Here is a 9,937-nt window from a genome sequence, read left to right as displayed (position 1 = left end):
CACCCGCATGGGAGACCGTCAAAGTCAATCGGGGGTCGATTTAATAGCATACTACAGAGAACTTACACACCCGAATGGGAGACCGTCAGAGTCAATCGAGGGTCGATTTAATAGCATACTATACAAAATGATCCGAGAATGTGCACACACCGAGTGGGAGGCGGTGATGAAAGCGTCCGCCCTTGTACACTGGATGGCACTATTTCACTGTAGTAAGGGGTAGGGGCACCTCGGTCATATTATACAACATACCAGAGAAGTTCCACACCCGCATGGGAGACCGTCAAAGTGAATCGGGGGTCGATTTGATAGAATACTACAGAGAACTTGCACACCCGAATGGGAGACCGTCAAAGTCAATCGGGGGTCGATTTGATAGCATACTACAGAGAACTTGCACACCCGAATGGGAGACAGTCAAAGTCAATCGGGGGTCGATTTAATAGCATACTACAGAAACTTGCACACCCGAATGGGAGACCGTCAAAGTCAATCGGGGGTCGATTTGATAGCATACTACAGAAACTTGCACACCCGAATGGGAGACCGTCAAAGTCAATCGGGGGTCGATTTGATAGCATACTACAGAAACTTGCACACCCGAATGGGAGACAGTGAAAGTCAATCGGGGGTCGATTTAATAGCATACTACAGAAACTTGCACACCCGAATGGGAGACAGTGAAAGTCAATCGGGGGTCGATTTAATAGCATACTACAGAAACTTGCACACCCGAATGGGAGACCGTCAAAGTCAATCGGGGGTCGATTTAATAGCATACTACAGAAACTTGCACACCCGAATGGGAGACCGTCAAAGTCAATCGGGGGTCGATTTGATAGCATACTACAGAAACTTGCACACCCGAATGGGAGACAGTCAAAGTCAATCGGGGGTCGATTTAATAGCATACTACAGAAACTTGCACACCCGAATGGGAGACCGTCAAAGTCAATCGGGGGTCGAGCATACTTTACAAAATGACCCGAGAATCTGCACACACACCGAGTGGGAGACGGTGATGAAAACGTCCGCCCTTATATGTTCGATTGCACTATTTCACTATATTAAGGGGAGAGGGTGCCTTCGCACACATATTCGGTGTGAAATATCTTCCGCCCCCCAGCGGAGCGCTTCGGCGCCTCTGCGAAGCAAAGCGCGGCATTCAAAAACAACAACCAAAATTGCCGTCGCTTTCCCTTCCCTGCCCTGCAATGGCTGGAGCAGCAGAGAAGAAGAGAGAGAGAAATAGTCTCTGTAGTCAGAGGAATGGCAGTGGAGCGCGATCTATGAATTTCACTAGCCAGGTCTGTCTCCCAATTGAACACATTATTACTTCCTTCGGCGCAATATCGTCGCCACCACGGTTTCCAAGACAGCAGCAGCATCATGATGTTGCGCTCATTGTAAGTCCGAACTGGTTATCTGGCTACCGCGTAACAGTCGGGTTTAACCCGGCTTCAACAAACGATCAAATTAACTTCCACTCGAGGTAAAAGTGCATGGTGACTGTCCTATCGTCCGCCCCTGTATGCTGGATTGCACTAATTCACTATATTAAGGGGAGAGGGTGCCTTCACACACCTATTCTGTGTGGAATATCTTCTGCCCCCCAGCGGAGCGCTTCGGCGCCTCTGCGAAGCAAAGCGCGGCATTAAAAAACAACAACCAAAGCTGCCGTGGCTTTCCCTTCCCTGCCCTGTATTGGCTGGAGCAGCAGAAGGTTTTTTAGAGAAAATAGTCTCATGGGGTCAGAGGAATGGCAGTGCGGGAGCGCGATCTTATGAATTTCACTAGCCAGGTCTGTCTCCCCAATTGAACATTATTACTCTCTCGGCACACGTCGCTACCACGGTTTCCCGCGACAGCAGCAGCATCATGATGTTGCGTTCTATTGTAAGTCCCGGAATCAAGATTCGCTGTTCGCGAACAGTCGGGTTTCTAACCTTGCTCAACAAACGATCAAAACAACTTCCACTCTCGGAGGTGCGGTATCGGACTGTCCTATCGTCCGGGTTTCCTTGTATGCTGGATTGCACTATTTCACTATATTAAGGGAGAGGGTGCTCACACACCTATTCGGTGTGGGAATATTCCGCCCCCAGCGGAGCGCTTCGCGCTTTCGGCGAAGCAGCGCGGTATCTAAAAACAACAACCAAAGTTGCCGCTGCTTTCCTTCCCTGCCCTGCAATGGCTGGAGCAGCAGCAGCAGAAGAAGAGAGAGAGAGAGAGTAATAGTCTCGCAACAGAGGAATACAGTGAGCGCGATTCATGAATTTCGGCTTCAGCCAGGTCTGTCTCCCAATTGAACATTATTACTCTCTCGGCGCACACGTCGCCACCACGGTTTCCGCGACAGCAGCAGCATCATGATGTTGCGTCTATTGTAAGTCCGGAACCGGGTTATTCGGCTGTTCGCGAACAGTCGGCTTTTAACCTTGCCTAACAAACGATCAAACAACTTCCACTCTCGAGGTGCGGTACGGTGACTGTCCTATCGTCCGCTCTTGTATGCTGGATTGCACTATTTCACCATATTAAGGGGAGAGGGTGCCTTCACACACCCATATTCGGTGTGGAATATCTTCCGCCTGGCGCTCTCAAGTAAGCAAAGCGCCGGCATTCAAAAACAACAACCAAAGTTGTTTGCCAAGCTTTTCCCTTCCCTCACCCCAATGGCTGGAGCAGCAGCAGCAGAAGAAGAGAGAGAGAGAAAATATTTCATAACAGAGGAATGGCAGTGGAGCGCGATCTATGAATTTCACTTAGCCGTGGTCTGTCTCCCAATTGAACATTATTACTCTCTCGGCGCCGCACGCCGCCACCACGGCTCTCGCGACAGCATCATGATGTTGCGTCTATTGTAAGTCCGGAACTGGGTTATTCGGCTGTTCGCGAACAGTCGGGTTTTAACCTTGCCTAACAAACGATCAAACAACTTCCACTCTCGAGGTGCGGTACGGTGACTGTCCTATCGTCCGCTCTTGTATGCTGGATTGCACTATTTCACTATATTAAGGGGAGAGGGTGCCTTCACACACATATTCGATGTGAAATATCTTCCGCCCCCCAGCGGAGCGCTTCGGCGCCTCTGCGAAGCAAAACGCGGCATTCAAAAACAACAACCAAAATTGCTGTCGATTTCCTCTCCCTGCCCTGCAATGGCTGGAGCAGAAGGAGAGCGAGAGAGAGAATAGTCTCATTGGGTCAGAGGAATGGCAGTGGAGCGGGCTAATGGCGAGTAGGCTCGCGATCTATCAATTACACCAGCCAGGTCGCTCTCCCTATTGAACATTATTACTCTCTCACGTCGCCACTGCGGTTTCCGCGACAGCAGCAGCATCATCATGATGTTGCATCCACCAATTAGTCCGGAACCGGGTTATTCGGCTGTCTGCGAACAGTCCGGTTTTAACCTTACCCAACATCCACTCTCGAGGTGCGGTACGGTGAATGTCCTATCGTCCGACCTTGTATGCTGGATTGCACTATTTCACTATATTAAGGGGAGAGGGTGCCTTCACACACATATTCGGTGTGATATATCTTCCGCCCCCCAGCGGAGCGCTTCGGCGCCTCTGCGAAGCAAAGCGCGGCATTCAAAAACAACAACCAAAATTGCCGTCGCTTCCCTGCCCTGCAATGGCTGGAGCAGAAGGAGAGAGAGAGAGAGAGATTTTAGTCTCATTGGATCAGAGGAATGGCAGTGGAGCGGGCTTATGGCGAGTAGGCTCGCGCTCTATCAATTACACTTGCCAGGTCTCTCTTCCGTTTGGACATTATTTACTCTTTCTCTCTCTCGGCGCACACGTCGCCACCCCACTAGTTTCCGTCACAGTATATGCTGCGGCCTTTCAGTCCGGAACGGGGCTCCCCTTCGCCTTGCCGTCTGCCCAACTTAGCGGATTCGCGTTGGTCGATCACCCCGTCTTCGCGTCTGTGCCGGCCTTCAATGCAGCGCCTAACCGTCTCTTGACCGAGATTCATTGCTACCCTAAATGTGCATAGACAACGCTCATGGTTCAACACGACCAGGGCGCAGTCTGGGAGCCGAGTATACTAAAAAGAGAGTTTAGCAGCCAAAACTCGTCAAAGCACACGTTGGGTTACCCCATCACCTAACAACGATGATGGCGGTTCCCACCCGTGAAATACACAACCTAACCAATATTGGGCGACGATGGCGCTCATGAGCCCACGTCCCCACAAACAGCAAGAGAAAGAGAGAGAGGAGGAGATTGGCCAATGTGCGGTCCCTCGCCCAATGTCTTATGCCTCGCTGGGGCAAAGAGAAGAGAAGAGGAGCGGATAAGGGAGGAGATTGGCCAACGTGCGGTCCCTCGCCCAATGTCGGCTGCCTCGCTGGAGCTGGGTAAAGAGGAGAGGAGCGGATAAGGGAGGAGATTGGCACACACGGTGGCGCTGCCGGCGCCGAGGATAGCAAGAGAAGGTGCAGTTTGATCTGATCATCTGGTTTGCTATTTCTCTAAGGCCAAAGTGCGGTCCCTCGCCCAATGTCGGCTGCCTCGCTGGGGCAAAGAGAAGAGGAGAGGATAAGGGAGGAGATTGGCACACACGGTGGCGCTGCCGGCGCCGAGGATAGCGAGAGAAGGTGCAGTTTGATCTGATCATCTGGTTTGCTATTTCTCTAAGGCCAACGTGCGGTCCCTCGCCCAATGTCTTCTGCCTCGCTGGGGCAAAGAGAAGAGGAGCGGATAAGGGAGGAGATTCGCCAACGTGCGGTCCCTCGCCCAATGTCGGCTGCCTCGCTGGAGCTGGGGCAAAGAGGAGCGGATAAGGGAGGAGATTGGCACACACGGTGGCGCTGCCGGCGCCGAGGATAGCAAGAGAAGGTGCAGTTAGATCTGATCATCTGGTTTGCTATTTCTCTAAGGCCAACGTGCGGTCCCTCGCCCAATGTCTTCTGCCTCTCTCTCAATCTCACTATTTTGGCCGCCGTGATAGGCGCCGCCAACAGCAGCAGCTACCTGGTTGATCCTGCCAGTAGTCATATGCTTGTCTCAAAGATTAAGCCATGCATGTGTAAGTACAAGCCGATTTAAGGCGAAACCGCGAATGGCTCATTAAATCAGCTATGTTTCATTGGATCTGTAAACCCACTTACTTGGATAACTGTGGCAATTCTAGAGCTAATACATGCAATTGGTCTCTGACCGCAAGGGAAGAGCGCTTTTATTAGTTCAAAACTGGTCGGGCCCCGGTCCGTAACCCACCTGTGGTGAATCTGAACAACTTCGGGCTGAGCGCACGGTCTCCGCACCGGCGCCGCTTCTTTCAAGTGTCTGCCTTATCAGCTTTCGATTGTAGGTTATGCGCCTACAATGGCTATAACGGGTAACGGGGAATCAGGGTTCGATTCCGGAGAGGGAGCCTGAGAAACGGCTACCACATCTAAGGAAGGCAGCAGGCACGCAAATTACCCACTCCCGGCACGGGGAATAACGATGTGTCTCATCCGAGGCCTGCAATCGGAATGAGTACACTTTAAATCCTTTAACGAGTATCCATTGGAGGGCAAGTCTGGTGCCAGCAGCCGCGGTAATTCCAGCTCCAATAGCGTATATTAAAGTTGTTTGCGGTTAAAAAGCTCGTAGTTGGATCTCAGTTCCGGACTGACGGTGCACCGCCGTGTTTACTGTCACGCTCGAACAGCCGCCCGCCTCGCCGGGGATCTCTTTGTCGAGTGTCGAGTGGCGAGAAGTTTACTTTGAAAAAATTAGAGTGCTCAGAGCAGGCTATTTGAATGGCGAATGGTGATGCATGGAATAATGGAATAGGACCTCGGTTCTATTTTGTTGGTTTTCGAACCAGAGGTAATGACTAATCGGAACAGGCGGGGGCATTCGTATTGCGACGCTAGAGGTGAAATTCTTGGACCGTCGCAAGACGAACTACTAACATTTGCCAAGGATGTTTTCATTAATCAGAACGAAAGTTAGAGGTTCGAAGGCGATCAGATACCGCCTAGTTCTAACCATAAACGATGCCAACTAGCGATCCGCCGGCGTTATTCCCATGACCCGGCGGGCAGCTTCCGGGAAACCAAAGTCTTTGGGTTCCGGGGGAAATATGGTTGCAAAGCTGAAACTTAAAGGAATTGACGGAAGGGCACCACCAGGAGTGGAGCCTGCGGCTTAATTTGACTCAACACGGGAAACCTCACCAGGCCCAGACACCGGAAGGATTGACAGATTGAGAGCTCTTTCTCGATTCGGTGGGTGGTGGTGCATGCCGTTCTTAGTTGGTGGAGCGATTTGTCTGGTTAATTCCGATAACGAACGAGACTCTGGCCTACTAAGTAGTCGACGGATCTCCAGAAAATGGTGTCCAGTTCGCAACTTCTTCTTAGAGGGATAAGCGGCAATTCTAGCCGCACGAGATTGAGCAATAACAGGTCTGTGATGCCCTTAGATGTTCTGGGCCGCCGCGCTACACTGAAGGATCAACGAGTTTTCCTCCGAGAGGAGCCGGGTAACCCGTTCAAAGCCTTTCTTGATAGGGATTGGGGCTTGCAATTGTTTCCCATGAACGAGGAATTCCCAGTAAGTGCAAGTCATCAGCTTGCGCTGACTACGTCCCTGCCCTTTGTACACACCGCCCGTCGCTACTACCGATTGAATGATTTAGTGAGGCCTTCGGACTGGCGCTCTTGGATTGTCGGCCCCGTTGCCCGCGAGGGTTTTCTGGGGTCGTCGCCTCGAGCTGACGGAAAGATGTCCAAACTTGATCATTTAGAGGAAGTAAAAGTCGTAACAAGGTTTCCGTAGGTGAACCTGCGGAAGGATCATTAACAGAGAGAAAGAGAACGGGGCGCTCTTAAAACTACTACTACTACTCTCCTGATTTGGGCGGTCTCGGGCTCTGCTCTGGCAACTCCAGCAGCGAAAGAGGACAATCCCGGCCCCCGCACCAAAAATAGGTACCACCACGCTGTAGGTGGACCACACTCGGGCGAGAGCGCGAAGACCGGAGGAGGAGGACGGACGGGGCTTTGGACGGCTGCCCGTCCGTTCCTTACTACCGGCGAATAAGCCTCTTGACCCAAAAAGAGTGAAATTCAAGTGTCAAAAAACAACAACAAGCCGTCCGGCCAAACCCAAACCACAAACTTGGGCTATGTCTGTCAAACCCTTTCATTGAGACTCGACCTGTGATGGTTAGTCGCAAAAAGACCAAATGGCAAATACACAACTCTTAACGGGGGATCACTCGGCTCGTGGGTCGATGAAGACCGCAGCAAACTGCGTGTCGGTATGTGAATCGCAAGAATACCAGATACATCGACAAGTTGAACGCATATTGCGGCGGCGGCAGCCATATGAGCTTGTCGCCGCCACTCCTCTACGAGGGTCGGAAATATACATCCATCGGTTGCTGCGAGTTCGGTGCCTGCTGACTGTCTCCCCGACACGAGGGTAACCCGAACCGAGCTTCCGCCTTGAGGTTTAATCGCCCGCGCCTTGCGCGAGGCGTGCCCTTAAAAACAAGCAAGCCTATCACTAGCAAGTCCATGGACTTGGCGCACCCACATTCAACCACAACAAAGCGACAGTTGTCGCCCTCGCAAATAACTGGAGGCGGCGCTCTTTTGCCTGCTGTCCACAGAGACACGAATGGCCGTCGGCCGCTCATGGCTGATGCTGCACATGTTCTAAGAGGCACTCCATCCCACGAAGAGGAAACGAAACCGGTCGGATATCTTTTAAGTAAGCCCCGCCGGAATTTCGTCTATCACCTCGAAAAGAGTGCTTGGCATGCATTGCAGTGGAACCTAAATTGATGAGTGCGCCTGGGCCCGCAGTCTACCATGTAGTGGTGCAGGCAGAGAGATGAGAATGCTTGGGTGACGCCGTGCTCTTCCTCACGCGCTCCTCCACCCTCTCCCACGGTCAGACGCGGTGTGGGCGTTCTCCTTGAGAGTTCGCCACGAGTCCACGTCTATCTCATGACTGGGAGGGAGGCAGGGGGAGTTCTCTCTAAACGCGTTAAAGACGGTGTTGCGCCTCATAACGGCGCTCGCCGGGATAGAGCACTAGTTCTGCAGCCGGAAAGGCCGCTCACGCCAATTAATACTGCGACTCTCGCTCTCTTTCTCCGGATAAACAAGTGCCACTGCTGTGGCATGCGGGAACGGGGAAAGAGGTCAAAGTTTAAGCGGCAAAGGTGCGGCCGAGTAAGGGCGGAACACGAGCGTATATGCATTAAAACTGTGTGTGTCTATGACTCTGCGAGAGATGTTCTGCTGGAACACTTTTCCTATTGGCTATTTACCACTCAATGAGAAGGAACGGAGTCAGGGGTGGGAGTGCCGGCGCCATGGCCGCTGGTACCCCCGCGACAAGCCCCTCAAACCTTCCTGCCTGGTAATGTCGGTGGTGAAGAAAGTCGGTGGCAGAGCGTCTTCCGCTTCGTGGTTGGGGAACTTGTTCCCCCTAAGGATGATGAGACCACGATCGACCTCGTAGTAGGAGAGAGCTACCCGCCAAATTTAAGCATATTAATAAGCGGAGAAAAAGAAACCAACAGGGATTCCCTTAGTAAGGGCGACTGAACCGGGAAAAGCCCAGCGCATAACCTCGATGTCTTCGGGCACGAGGGGTGTTGCGTTTCAGAGGGTCCAGCACGCCGTCCCATACCGTCTAAGTCAAGCTTGAAAGCGGCCACTGCCCATGGAGGGTGACAGGCCCGTATGGCGGCGCCCGTGAGGGTACAGATGGGACGGTCGGAAAGGGCCTCTCTGTAGAGTCGGGTTGCTTGAAAGTGCAGCCCAAAGCAGGTGGTAAACTCCATCTAAGGCTAAATATGACCACGAGACCGATAGCGAACAAGTACCGTGAGGGAAAGTTGAAAAGAGCTTTGAAGAGAGAGTTCAAGAGTACGTGAAACCGTTAAGAGCCAAACGGGTGGAAACTCGAAGGTCGAACTGAGGGGATTCAGCTCGTCGGCTGTCGGCTGGGTGGGGTGTTGTAATTGAGCGACCCAAAAATGTTTGGGCGCGCCCCCACTCACGCTGGCGTCGGCGGGCGTATTTCGCCTCGTAGTAGGTCACCGCGACCCGTTGCCGGGGACGTCGAAGGCCCGGTCGGACTGGTACCTCGCCGCCGACTCTCTCAGCTCGTCTGGGGAGACGCGCGGCGGGGAACCACCGGTGTCCTGGCTGCCCTGCGACGGTCGTCGAGAAAAGAACTTACGCCCGCCGGCCGGTTTTACTCGCGGTGTGCAAAAGGTGGGCGTCCACCCGACCGTCTTAAAACCGCGGACCAAGAGTCTAACATGTGTACAAGTCAATGGGCTCCTGCCTAAACCCAAAAGGCGAAATAAAGTGACGCCGGGGAACGCTATAACAGGCTCTTCCGGTGCGTCTTGGGCAAATCTGACCCACGGCTGCCCTGCTGACCTCGCCCACGCCAGCGACAATGGTGAATACTCCCCGTCTCTGGACGTTGCGTGTGGTGGAGAGTCGTCCCAGGAGGGCGATGGTCGAGATTTAATTTCCCCTCATGGGAGGGCGCAGAGCCAGGACTTTGGCCGAGACGTACGATTGCCATCAGTCGAGGCCGTCGATATGGCGGAGGCGCACCGGGGCAGGCTCGCGGGCAGTCGGCAAGTACCATGAGCATATATGTTGGGACCCGAAAGATGGTGAACTATGCCTGGCCAGGATGAAGCCAGAGGAAACTCTGGTGGAAGTCCGTAGCGATTCTGACGTGCAAATCGATCGTCGGAGCTGGGTATAGGGGCGAAAGACTAATCGAATCATCTAGTAGCTGGTTCCCTCCGAAGTTTCCCTCAGGATAGCTGGAACTCGCAGGGTGAATTTCATCCGGTAAAGCGAATGATTAGAGGTCTTGGGGACGAAACGTCCTCAACCTATTCTCAAACTTTAAATGGGTGAGATGCCGAGCTTGCTTGTAGG

The 9,937-nt window shown here is 52.8% G+C and overlaps 1 non-coding gene across 1 annotated transcript; it reads left to right on the top strand.

Moving 5' to 3' along the window:
* The first annotated feature begins 7,210 nt into the window (after positions 1–7,210).
* LOC121857580 lies at positions 7,211–7,374 on the top strand. The gene has a single exon (XR_006087235.1). It is a non-coding gene; the product is annotated as a 5.8S ribosomal RNA (ribosomal RNA).
* Positions 7,375–9,937: the final 2,563 nt, after the last annotated feature.

Source organism: Homarus americanus, unplaced genomic scaffold (genome assembly GCF_018991925.1).
Source record: "Homarus americanus isolate GMGI-L3 unplaced genomic scaffold, GMGI_Hamer_2.0 scaffold55525, whole genome shotgun sequence".
NCBI classification, from domain to species: domain Eukaryota; kingdom Metazoa; phylum Arthropoda; class Malacostraca; order Decapoda; family Nephropidae; genus Homarus; species Homarus americanus.
The sequence above is the reverse complement of the archived record's forward strand: the minus strand, read 5'-3'. Positions and strand labels throughout refer to the sequence as shown.